Consider the following 13,784-nt stretch of genomic DNA (forward strand, 5'->3'; position numbering starts at 1 on the left):
GTCAGTCATATCCATACCTACCAAAGACATAAAAAAAACAATTTACCAAAATTCACACACAACGCCATACTCGCAAACTAAACCAAAAACATCACCTAACACACCACCAGAGAGCACCACCGATCGCATCAAAATGACACCTACAAACACGCCACTCTCACAAACTAAATTCCGCGCTGTCATGACGTCACACACCATAACAGCCTTACGTCACGGGTCAAAGCCGACGGGTGGGATCGGACGCTTTGGTCGACCCAGTTAAACTTACAATTTGCTATTACTTTTACTGCAGCTTTTTAATCACTAAAACATCACACTCAGTGACAATTTAAAACCGCAAATTTCATCAACCTCTTCAAAGATCTCATAATTATTACTTACTTCCATGTATGTTTACTCCTCCATTATATTTATTGCTAATAATAAAAACCAGTTTCGGATGAACCATGATTTACACAAGCAAACTATGAGACACAAAAACACTTTTCAAGTAGATTTAACTCCCTATTATAACCCTGGTCCAAATGCCCTCAAAAAGCTCTCATCAGATATAAAACAAAAAACTGTAGACATCTAGGAAATGAAACTAACAATTTTAAATTTTTTATCAGCAAATTATCTGATTATCTACATGCTTCAACAGAAAATTCTTGGAAGCTGAATGACAAGACACAATGCTAATACTAAATGGGACCACTAATCTTACCATATACAGATAATTGTTCTATGACAGATGCCAATGTGGCCATGTAAATATGAAGCTAGCAATAGGAAATTAAGAGCATCTTTAATATTACAAATTTTTAGAAGCAGTTGCCTTCCTGCTAATGTTACGGAGTAATGAATGCTTAATAAAGGAAAGTATAAATAGTTTATAGCAGTCTAATGATGCTTAGTTTTCAATGTATTGGACTGAATTAACTGCTTCTGCCTGTTAATGCACACCTTTATTCGTTCCACATTATAGAAGGCCTTGCTCATGATAAGATTTGCAGAAAATGACAAAACGGTGAAACCTACTGGCAATACAGAAACATATATTAGCTATGTTTTAATGCAGATAGCAATATAACCACTAAACCTTTTCCATAGCCCTAACCTCCCCCCAACAAACAGATACCCACACACGCTTAGTAAAAAATTATATACTTCTCAAAAAAAAAAAAAAAAAATAAATAAAATAAAATAAATAAATAAAAAAATAAAAAATCTTATAACACATTTTCCCCACATACAGATAGCTTACAGATCTTATAATTTAAAACTCGAAATGTGGTGCTACAGAAGAATGGTGATTAGATGGGTAGATCACATAACTAATGAGGAGGTATTGAATAGAATTGGGGAGAAGAGAAATTTGCGGAACAACTTGACTAGAAGAAGGGATCGATTAGTAGGACATATTCTGAGGCATCAAGGCATCACCAGTTTAGTATTGGAGGGCAGCGTGGAGGGTAAAAATCGTAGCGGAGACCAAGAGATGAATACACTAAACAGATTCACAAGGATGTAGGTTGCAGCAGATACTGGGAGATGAAGAAGCTTGCACAGGGCAGCGTAGCATGGAGAGCTGCATCAAACCAGTCTCTGGATTGAATACAACAACAATAATTTAAAACAGTTATTAATATTTATCTGTATAAAAACAAATTTATCAAAATGAAGGTCGAGCTAATTTTCAGTTACGTATCAGAAAACTGTATCACAAAAAATATTTTGTATTACAAAACGTTAGTTAGGAAAAACATTTATCAGAAAAACTGACACATCTCTATACGTACATAAAACACAACAGTAATAAACACAAATTACCGGCGCTGATATGCTTCAGAACGCTGATATTCCTGCAAAATGTGAAATAATTTAATTTTCTTAAAATAATAACGTAATTTATTTTAATCTTATATTCGTTACATTTAACTCCGGATGAATGTGTCCATTAAAATACGGTAAACCACCAAAATATTACACAGAATTAAAGGTTAACTGATATATACTGTACGCAAGTATTTTTTCGCACATGGATAAATATTTTCTTTTTCATCTGCTGGGCAAAAGATAACAATATAACACAATTAGTTGTCCGTACACTTTACGCCAAACTCCACCAGCTGATATTTCGTGTTATGACAACAAACTCAGTAGCCATATTAATACTGCGCTGCCCTCTAGGTAGCTTGTAGCCGAGACTTCTACTTTTTCCGGAAGTTCAAGCGACTTCCGCTTAATGGAGGCATTGTTGTCACATTTTGCTATGGGTCTCATGAGTTTCGTTTACAAGTTAATTTTCTAGTATATTAAACATTATGATGGCGCTATAAACGGAGACATTGGCTTTGGTACAGCTTTACTGAGGTGAGTGAATGAATTTTATGTCCAAGGTGCGGAGTATCTCAATGTGAAAAGTGGGAGCTGTCTCATACAAAGTGTGACCTTGCAACTCCACTCGTTCGTCACTTGTTTTGGTGTGATGGCTTCCTTTTGACTTTTCAGTTGTACTTATTAAAACGTTTGGAGTGCTGTAGTACACTACTAATGCAAATACGCGCAATTCAGTTTCACCCACCTTAATAAAAGAGAAAATGAGTTTACCTTTCCCCATCTAATCTCCGTTTCTCATGTTTCTTTGTTATGTGGAGAAGGTGGTGTTTATGTTTGAGGGGACAATAACCAAAGTGAGAGACAACATATATTTAAACTCCCTTATGTTTACTTCCTACATTCATTTCGTTCAGCTTGAGTCTTCAATAAAATCTTTTTAATCTATGTTGAATTATACGGTCAAATATTTGTTAAAATACTGTTACATTTCGGTGCAATATATGCGATTCGTCGCGAGGAGAGCTTATTTCTTTCCATGTCTTTTGCGGAACGTAATGTGAAATACTGTTATCCTTCCCAGACGAACATCATAAATACTTAATACACTAAATAAGAAAACTGTTAGGTTTTATTATATAGTTAATAATAAAGCTGCCAAGATTTGTGTGTAAAGCAATCAGCTTGGTTTAATGTCCTTATTTCTTTTTAAAAAAGCACGACATAATGTGCTTGTAATTAGTGTTACTCACGCGATCGTGAAATTCACAACTTTCCGTAAGCAGATAACTTCTTATTAACGTAAACAATACGCGTAAATAATTGCACACAAAAGTATAGTAATGGACGAAATACTTCATCCCTAATAAATTAAAGAGACCACAGTTTTTCCAACTATAATACTGACATCAAATTCTGTGCTGGTGACGAAAATTGAAGAATGGTTTATTATTATCAAGCTTTTGTTTTAATGTGATTGTGATGGATTTAATGGTGGCCCTTTTACTCTACATTGAAATATTGGTCGAAGTATGTCTCATTTAGCCGATAAGAAGGACGTGTGTTCGAAACTATTGTCTGAGCAATAGTGTGGATCATATTGTGAAATTCAGTGAATTTTTAATGTTGGAAGCGGCATTTTATTTTAAATGTGAAAAACACCATTCACTGTTTCTCTAGACAATGTTATGGTTATTTATGCGACCAGTGTAGAATTTAACTAACCTTAAAGTGACTGTTGTGCACTAATGTGGGCCATTTGAAAGGCATTATTGGGTGAGAGTAATAATTCTCAAACTACTCGTATATTCTTATAGGCATAGTTTGTCGTCACATGCTCACTTTTCCTGTGGGGGTGCCTCCACTTTTAGAAATGTGTTCATGTAAATTAAGGCCATACTGTTTACACTTGATATTTAGTAAAAATGGTAATGAATAGAGTGCAAGAGAAGGAACATTAACAACTGAATACAGTGCCTAGCATGATTATTTCCCCAAAAAAATAATGTTTTATGACATTGTGGACTGAAAGGAGGCATAGTGTGCCAGCAAAAGCTGTTACATATGTCTGACAACATTTGTATTGCTAATAGAGATGTAATGAGGTGCTTCAGTAGTTGTGTGTGGTATGCTCTTCCCACTTAAATTTCTTATCAAACTGTAATCCCTAGAATATGGTACTATAAACTTCTTATATCTGTTTGCCATCATATGGTGGAAACCTCTTACAAGCTCTAAACTGCATCTAGTGTATTTTTAAGTTTAGTGACAAATAATTGGCTAAGGACCTTTTATTAATATTCATGTAAATTTCACTATCCCTTCTTTCTAAGGCTACTTAATTTGCTATTTATTGCAAGGTTTAATCGTCTCCAAAGAAAATGAATTTGGCATCTGGTTATGTTACGGATAAAAGAACATTGGTATACACAAGAAAAAGTAAGGGCCCTAAGATGGAACATTGCAGGATAGTGCACGTAATTAGTTCCCATTTCAATGATAGCTGGTAGTTCAATACATATTTCTTTCCTAATGACACCCTTTGTTTCCTATCAGAGATATTGAATTTGAACCATTTTGCAGCATTTCATGTTACACTGCTTTCTAATGTACTTCCGCCTCTACTGACATCTCTGCCCAAACTATTTGCCGTTACAAATGTCTGATTGTGTCTGTATATGTGCAGATGGATATATGCGTGTGTGTGCGCGCGAGTGTATACCTGTCCTTTTTTCCCCCTAAGGTAAGTCTTTCTGCTCCCGGGACTGGAATGAATCCTTACCCTCTCCCTTAAAACCCACATCCTTTCGTCTTTCCCTCTCCTTCCCTCTTTCCTGATGAAGCAACCGTGGGTTGTGAAAGCTTGAATTTTGTGTGTGTGTTTGTGCGTCTATCAACATGCCAATGCTTTTTTGTTTGGTAAGTTACATCATCTTTGTTTTTAGATATAAAAGGATATTCTGATTTACATAGTTAGATGCTTTTGACATGTAACAAAATATACCTTTAGCCTGTAATTTCTGCATCTACATCTCTACCCTGCAAACCACCATGAAGTGCATGGCAGAGGTTATGTCACATTGCACCAGTTATTAGTGTTTCTTCCCATTCCATTCACATATGGAGCGCGGGAAGAACGATTGGTTGAATGCCTCTGTGTGTGCTGTAATTATTCTAATCTTATCTTCAGAGTCCCTGCATGAGTGATACATAGGGGTTTGTAGTATATTCTTAGAGTAATCATTTAAAGCCGATTCCTAAAACTTTGTTAATGGACTTTCTCAAGATAGTTTATGCCTATCTTCAAGAGTCTTCCACTTCTGTTCCTTCAGTGTCTATGTGACTCTCTCCTGATACGGGTCCCTCACACTTTTAGCAATATTCTAGAACTGGTCACACGAGTGATTTTTGAGCAGTCTACTTTGTAGACTGCTTACGCTTTTCCAGTATTCTACCAATGAACTTAACTACTCCCAGCTTTACCCATGACTGAGCCAATTTGATCATGATTACATCCAGATATTTGTATGAATTGGCCAGTTCCTACTGTGGCCCTTTGCTATTACAGTCATAAGATACTACATAATTTCCTTTGTGAAATGCGCAATTTTACATTTCTAAACATTTAAAGCAAATTGCCAATCTTTGCACGACTTTGAGATCCTATCAAACTCTTGACTGAATATTTATGCAGCTTCTATCAGATGATACTTCATTATAGATAACTGCAATGTCTAAACAGTCTGAGGTTCCTATTAATATTGTTTCCAAGGTCATTAATACACAACATGAACAGGAAGGGTCCCAATACACTTCCCTGGGGGACATCTAAAGTTACTTCTACACCTGTTGATGGGTCTCCATCCAAGATAACATGCTGCGTCCTCCTTACCGAAAAGTCCTCAATCCAGTCACAAATTTCGCTCGATACCGCGTATGATCATGTTGTTGTTGTTATTGTTGTTGTTGTTGTTGTTGTCTTCAGTCCTGAGACTGGTTTGACGCAGCTCCAGTAAAGCTGCATGCCTTCGGGAAAAATTACGGCTGTCTTTCCCCCTTGCTTTCAGCCGTTCACAGCACCACCACAGCAAGGCCGTTTTGGTTAGTGTTGCAAATACTGAGTGAAATACTTTTAGGAAATCGAGAAATACAGCATCTACGTGATTGCCTAGATCCAAAGCTTTCAGTATGTCATGTGAGAAAAGTGCGAGTTGGGTTTCACATGATTGATGTTTTTGAAATCAGTGCTGGTTGACATTGAGCAGGTCATTCTGTTCAAGCTCAGCATGTGTTCTAAGATTTTACAAAAATTGATTTCAGGGGTATTGGACGGTAGTTTTGTGGGTCACCTCTACAACCCTTCTTTTAGATGGGAGTGATGTGTGCCTTTTTCCACAAACTGAGCAGGTGTTTTGTTGAAGGAATGTAGGATAGATTACAGTTAAAAGAGGGGCTAACTGTGCTGCAAATTCAGTATAGAAGTTGACAAGGATTCCATCAGGCCCTGGAGCTTTGTTCAGTTTGAACGATTTCAGCTGTTTCTCAATACTACTGACACTAATACTTATTTCATTCATCATTTATGTGGTGCGTGGATTAAAATGGTGAAATTCTCCTGACATTTGAAAACAGAGTTAAGAATTTCATCTTTTGCTTTTCTACCCTCAATTTCAGTTCCTGTCTCATTTTCTAGGGACTGGATACTAACTTTGGTTCCACCATTGCCTTTACATACAATCAGAATTTCTTGGGGTTTTGTGAAATATCATTTGACAATATTCTATTACAGTTGTCATTGAAGACATCATACATTGCTCTCTTCACATCTATTATGCAGTAATCTCTGTTCCTTAATAGTTTCTTTACAGTGGCTGTATACCATAAATGTTCCCTCCGCTTATGAACCTGTTCTTCTGGGTACACATCTATCTAGTGCATGGTCACCTATTCTTTTAAACATCAGTCAGAGTTCTTCTGCATGCTCCTGCCCTGGGCTGCAAGTTTCAGGTTCCTCATTATTATCTAATTATCATTATCTAATAAAATATATAAATTCTTGATGTATGTGTAGATATCCTTCTCAATACCGAAACCCTTTGGTAGTCTGAACTGTGACTTTGACAATATATAATTTTCTGTCACATGATTAAGAAGCTAATTGTGTATTACCTTTGCTACTATTTTTGAGAATGTCAGCAAAAGTGAAATCTGACAAAAATTTGATGATATTTTTTCCCTCTTCTCATAAACAAAGGCTTAACTTCAGCATCTTTTAACCATTTAGTAAACTTTCCACTGATAAATGACTGGTTACACAGATAAGTTAATGTCACAAAACTCAGAAGCACACTCTTTAATTTATGCCACTAATATACAAGGCACACTCCATATCAATAAAGGCAGGCTAGGAAAAAATCTTTCCTTCATAGTCTCGATATTGAATTTTGCATATGTTAAAATTAAGGACTAAGTAAGGCACATATATTTTTTTGTTTTCTCCAAAAAAATTCTGCTCCTAGATACAGCCCTCCAAAGTTGACACTGTGCTTACCATTTTGAAGATGCGAATTTGGAAAAAAAAATTAAAATGCTGTATCTCTGGAATAGTTCTAGATATTTTGATGTGTGGTTTTTTTGTAAGATAATTGCTTTATGATTACAAAGAACTCCTCCATTTGGACTTACCTGTCAAAGTTCTTTCACTGTAGCTTTCTGAACTTTGTTATGATTTACAGAAGAAAAAAAAATTGTCCAAAAATGCCAGTCCATAAAATTTTGATTATTTTCTGTTGATTATATCAATAGTTCTACATTCCCTGGCAAGGAGAGCTTCCAGTTTTAGGTTGAACAGGTTTTATAAAGAACTGAAATTTTTGCCATACATAAAACCTGTTTTATTACCACATTATCACGTTGTTGTGGTCTTCGGCCCTGAGACTGGTTTGACGCAGCTCTCCATGCTACTCAATCCTGTGCAAGCTTCTTCATCTCCCAATACTTACTGCAGCCTACATCCTTCTGAATCTGCTTAGTGTATTCATCTCTTAGTCTCCCTCTATGATTTTTACCCTCCACACTGCCCTCCCTGCTAAATTTGTGATCCCCTGAAGCCTCAGAACATGTCCTACCAACCGGTCCCTTCTTCTTGTCAAGTTGTGCCACAAACTCCTCCCCAACTCTGTTCAATACCTCCTCATTAGTTATGTGATCTACCCACCCAATCTTCAGCATTCTTCTGTAGCACCAGATTTTGAAAGCTTCTATTCTCTGGTCCAAACTATTTATCGTCCATGTTTCACTTCCATACGTGCCTACACTCCATACAAATACTTTCAGAAATGACTTCCTGACACTGAAATCTATACTCGATGTTAACAAATTTCTCTTCCTCAGAAATGCTTTTCTTGCCATTGCCAGTCTATACTTTATCTCCTATCTACTTCAACCATCATCAGTTATTTTGCTCCCCAAATAGCAAAACTCCTTTACTATTTTAAGTGTATCATTTCCTAATCTAATTCCCTCAGCAGCACCCACTTTAATTCGACTACATTCCATTATCCTCGTTTTGCTTTTGTTGGTGTTCATCTTATACCCTCCTTTCAAGACCCTGTCCATTCCGTTCAACTGCTCTTCCAAGTCCTTTGCTGTCTCTGACAGAATTATCACATAACAGGCTTATAAAAATCAAAACCTATCCTTATTTAACATAATTTTAGTTTTGAAAGATGAGTAAGAGACTCATTTTTCAAGCATTTTAAATGGTTCCAAAATGTATGTGAAAGATCCAAAGACATAATGGTTTCAATTTATACAACTTCTGTGCATTCTGTTTTGTACTGAAAGTAGCTTTCAATGAACTAAAAATGTGTTCCGCTGCTTCAGTATCTTCCTTTGATATAGAGCGATGCCTTCCTGTTGAACCAATAGAGCCTGGAGCACTTACTATCTTCAAAATATTGTGAACAGGAAGTGAGTGATGATGGTGTTGTTGCTGTCCTTCAGCTGGAAACCTGTATCAGCAGCTGGTCCATGTGGTAGCATAAAGTTCACTACAAATTCGTTTAACTCATAACTGGTGTCTATAATCTCTGCAATCCACTAGTCACAGTCATACATACACGTTGTGAATCTGAATATTATCCTGCCGTTTCTGAGGTGTTGGCCAAACGAACGAAATTTCTTCTTTCTTGTTCTTTAAAGTGATTGCAATGTGAGTTCGCCCATCACTTTGAGTCCATAAATGTGTCTTCTGAATTCCTTTCAAAGGAGTAGTTTGTTCGGACCATTCTTTTTTATGCTCACAGAATTCTTCGATTTCTTCTTTGGACAAAAGAATGATGCTGTGGATGTGTAAGATTTCATGACTCTTGTAAAGTCCTCGGGACTAGTGCAGCAGGGGATACAACCCGTCGGCTTTGGACATTGACGTCACAAGTCGCCAATCGCGAAGCGATTCTTCTTAGTGTTGTAGCTCCCTTCAGTGGCTGATAAGTGGTTTTTGGCTTTTTTAAAAAAAAATCTCACGAGATAGAATAAACAGATCCACTTTATGAAGCAATCAGTAAAAAAACGAAACTGAAACATAACAGCAAAAGCGAAAATGGTAAACTGCTATCTGGCAACTTGTGACGTCATTGTCCAAAGCCGACGGGTTGTATCCCCTGCTGCACTAGACCCAAGTCCTCAGCATTCTGAATCACAGCCGTATTTGGTCTGGAAAGATAATGTTTTGTAGCATGGTGCTTCAGCAGGCCTCCAGCACCATCACAAGGCCCCTTCCCGTGACCAGTAGCACTGTATACCCAGTCAGTTGGCACAAGTGACTTAATTCAAACAGCAGATAATTTTTAAAATGACTAAGAGCACCATCGGAAATAATGATGATCTTCTCTGCCCCTGTTTGCAGTTGAAGAATTTTGCACATTGCTAGCAAAGCATTTGCCGAGTCATGTCCTGTGTCATCACTTATAACTGAAACACTTGTGATCTTGTTTTAAAAATATGCCACTCCAGTAAAAATTGAAACCTGGTCATTACTCCAATGATACCCCTGTACTTTTTGCGGGAGAATTACAGACCAGTTCTCAGCAAAATCACAGTGAAGCACCAAACATAGTTCTTCAGCCTGTATGCACCCTTCCACTTCTGCAGTGTGTTGTTGTTGCAATTTCTTCAGATGCTGTTGTGTTACTGCTTTCATTGACCATTTACCAAGTTCATCAATGAAACTGTCAAAGGCAAGAGTTTTCTTAATTAACAATTTGTCCATTATATTTGGACTGTTGAGCTCCGTGGCCGTGGATAATGATATTTCATTGTAAAAATACAGCAACCAGCCACTTTTTAATGCGTTTTATTTATGCCAATATGCATTTCGGGTTTGCACCCATCTTCAGCTGGCAAATTACATGGATCTTTAGTTACTACAGTAGTACAATCTCGACAGCAGTTTGGATGCTGCAGCAGGCATTCTCCTCTCCTTGTTTTTTCTTGGCTTTTCTTCTTGACTGACAACATGGCGGATAACGCAGTGCGCCTGTGTAAAATACGTGGTAAAAAGTGTTTGTGTTGTTGCAAGAAAGAAGAAAAGCCAAGAAAAAACAAGGAGAGGAGAATGCCTGCTGCAGCATCCAAACTGCTGTCGAGATTGTACTACTGTAGTAACTGAAGATCCATGTAATTTGCCAGCTGAAGATGGGTGCAAACCCGAAATGCATATTGGCACAAATAAAACGCATTAAAAAGTGGCTGGTTGCTGTATTTTTACAATGAAATATTATTTTCTTAATTAGTTTATTTTCCTCCCATGTTGCATATGTAATTTCTGCAGAGTTTTCTGCTATTTCTTCCAGGCCAAGTGTCTGTAAAGACAGTCCTCCCTTTCCAGGGCAGTCACCACATTCTTGAAACAAACAAGTCTCTTGCTTTATGTCACAGACTACTAATGACTTCACACACCCAACCAATGTGTCATATGTCATGTGCTCCAGTAAGTTCTTCAAAGTTACCACACAAAGTTTAAAATTTGCACAGTGCACACATAAACAGAGATCTCTAGGTGGGTGTGGAACTACCCGCTTAGGTCGTAGAGCGTAAAATTTTGATCTTCCAATATGTGAAGTTGTGTAATTGCTCTTATAAATTGCAAAAGTTTCTTTAATACTGCGAGTCATATATCACTTCACTTTCATATCTTTTTGACCTTAAACTGTTACAGTTGTAGTGTCCTTTTTGTTGGCACTTTGGCGAGAAAAGTCCCATTTATCTTCCAGATAAAATGACTTCACTATTTGAACTTGAGTTGCTTCCACAGGCTGGCCATAATAGGGATCTGGTCTTCCAAAGACTCCTTTTACAGACCTCACATTTCTTGACTTGTGTACCATATACTTTGATACTGATCGAACGTGGTTCAAAATTGTTTTCTTTGAAAATGTCTCTGGAACAATAGTTAAAACCCGCACCTTTTCACTGTAGGATGCACAATATTCAACACTTAATTTATATTTATGAAAAATTCCTGTCAAGAGATGCTAGAGTGCTTTGGTTCATTTTCTTCTGAAGATGGAATTTCTACTTTGAAGAGTGTGGTCAGTTTTGTATTCATCCCTAGCTTTAGTAATTTCTCTGTGCATCCTTGCTTATGACTCGACTTCATTCACCACGGTTTCTTAACAGGACTAACACCTACCTCTGTAGTTGACTGATTCAGGGTATTTAATTCTTCCTTTATTGATGCAAAATCTGCATCATCTCCACCATGGGAGGCTTCACCTTGTTCAGGTACTATCATTGTTGTTATTCTGTCAAAACATTTGGAACACACACAGTCGTCACTGGGAACATCTTCACTTTGAAACATAGTCTTCAAATGAGAACATTTATTCCCAACCTGAACAAAGTCTGTTTTTGTTTGCCCTGTACATCACTCTTTGTGGATATGCAAGTAATCAGAACACTTTACTCTCCTGTGGCCCCAGTCAGAGGACATTTCAAACAGTCCTTTTCACAAAACACTGCAACTGTGTCAACTGGCAAATTCCTCATAAAAACACAGAACTCACTGGATGGTCTCAAGATTTCTTAGAAGCCTCTTCAGTAAACAAATTACCACTGAACAACTACAATACAGAAACCTGCTATGAACAACCACAACAAAGAAACTGGCAAGAAACTACAACAAAGTGTGAGAAATATCTGCAACAATGAAAATGAAAAGAAAGAACTGTAACAGTGAAAGTGAAAAGAAATAATTGCAACAGAGATAATGATAAGAAATAACTGCAACAAAGTCAATAGAAATAAACATTGTAACAAATAAATTAATAAGAAACAACTTCTGGAGATGCACATTACCCTTGAAAGTTTAAAAAACAATTTTAAAAATAAAACGTGTCCAACTTAAAAGTGGAAGCTCTCCTTTACAGAGAATATAGTACTACATGGTACTAGTCAACAGAAAAAAATCAAACTTTTCTGGATTGGCATGCTTGAAAAAAAAATTTTTTTCTGTAAATTGTAAAAAAATTTCAAAAGGCAACAGTTGCCCAAACAGAAGATACCATTGTAATCATAAAGCAATCACCTTTCAAATAAAAAAAAAAAAACTCTAACAAAATATCTTGAACTGTTACAGAGATAAGCATTTTAAAAATCTTTCCAAAATTCACATCTTCAAAATGGTGTTAGCAATGTCATCTTTGAAGGCCTGTATCTCAGGGCAGGAATTTTTTTTTGGAGAAAACAAAACAATACATGATTCTTACTTACTCCTAAATTTTAACATATGCTGAATTCAATAACATCCGAGACTGTGAAGGTAACCCCCCTGCCTGAAGTGATACGGATTACGCCACAAGTTAATGACATTTTGTTTATAGCCTTTCCTTCATGTCCCATTTTTGCCACCAATTTACATTTCTGTAACTGCTATATACTGCTAATATAAATATGCTATTCATTTTGAAATGACTTTGAATGCAGAGTACTTTTATTTTTTATCACCATGTTCAGTTTTGGCCAACAAGGTGTTTATTCAAGTGGTTATCTGAACACTGTTGTGAGACGAATTACAATGGGATATTTTACTGTTTTTAGGGACACAATTATTTTTTGTGCTCTCTTTCAAGTAATTTAGCAAAATTGATGTCTTTTGGTGGAGTATGCAATGCCTGTCAAGTACACTGATAGAGACAAAGAAACTGGTACACCTGCCTAATATTGTGTAGGGCCCCACATGCATGCAGAAGTGCCGCAACACGATGCGGCATAGACTCGACTAATGTCGGAAGTAGTGCTAGAGGAAATTGACACCATGAATCCTGCAGGGCTGTCCACAAAATTGTAAGAGTGCGAGGAGGTGGAGATCTCTTCTGAACAGCACTTTGCAAAGCATCCCAGAAGTGCTCAATAATGTCCATATCTGGGGAGTTTCTTGTCTGGGAGACCAGTGGAAGTGTTTAAACTTGGAAGAGTGTTCCTCGAGCCACTCTGTAGCAATTCTGGACATGTGGGTATCACATTGTTGTGCTGGAATTGCCCAAGTCTGTTGCAATGCACAATGAACACCAATGGGTGCAGGTGATCAGACAGGATGCTTACGTATGTGTCACCTCTCACAGTCCTATCTGTACACATCAGGGGTCCCATATCATGCCAACTACACATACTCCACTTCATTACAATGTTTCCACCAGCTTGAACAGTCCCCTGCTGACATGCAGGATCGGTGTATTCATGAGGTTCTCTCTATACTCGTACATATCCATCCACTCAATACAATTTGAAGAGAGTCTCATCTGACCAGACAACATGTTTCCAGTCATCAACAGCCCAATGTCAGTGTTGGTGGGCCCAGGCGAGGCATAAAGCTTTGTGTCGGGCAGGGTACACGAGGAGGCCTTCGCCTCCAAAAGCCCATATTGATGATGTTTCGTTGAATGGTTCGCAAACTGACACTTGTT

At 37.3% G+C, this 13,784-nt stretch overlaps 2 protein-coding genes across 7 annotated transcripts in view; one reads left to right on the forward strand and one right to left on the reverse strand.

The window, feature by feature from the left end:
* Nucleotides 1-2,186, reverse strand: part of LOC124805212 (MIT domain-containing protein 1-like) — a 115,282-nt gene extending 113,096 nt beyond the window's left edge. Inside the window, exons 1-2 of one of the 6 annotated variants that reach the window (XM_047265712.1) lie at nt 2,021-2,155; nt 1,813-1,844 (exon numbers count right to left, since the gene is read on the reverse strand). The gene's annotated coding sequence lies outside the window, so the exon portion shown is untranslated. Of the gene's footprint in view, nt 1-1,781; nt 1,845-2,002 lie in introns of all 6 variants that reach the window. The other 5 variants (XM_047265711.1, XM_047265714.1, XM_047265715.1 and 2 more) reach the window with 5 other exon arrangements.
* Nucleotides 2,187-2,228: 42 nt separating this feature from the next.
* The window catches only part of LOC124805233 (zinc finger protein 665-like), a 139,808-nt gene continuing 128,252 nt past the window's right edge, over nt 2,229-13,784 (forward strand). Inside the window, exon 1 of the mRNA XM_047265735.1 lies at nt 2,229-2,355. The gene's annotated coding sequence lies outside the window, so the exon portion shown is untranslated. The remainder of the gene's footprint in view (nt 2,356-13,784) is intronic.

This window comes from Schistocerca piceifrons, chromosome 7, assembly GCF_021461385.2.
Source record: "Schistocerca piceifrons isolate TAMUIC-IGC-003096 chromosome 7, iqSchPice1.1, whole genome shotgun sequence".
Taxonomy (NCBI): Eukaryota; Metazoa; Arthropoda; class Insecta; order Orthoptera; family Acrididae; genus Schistocerca; species Schistocerca piceifrons.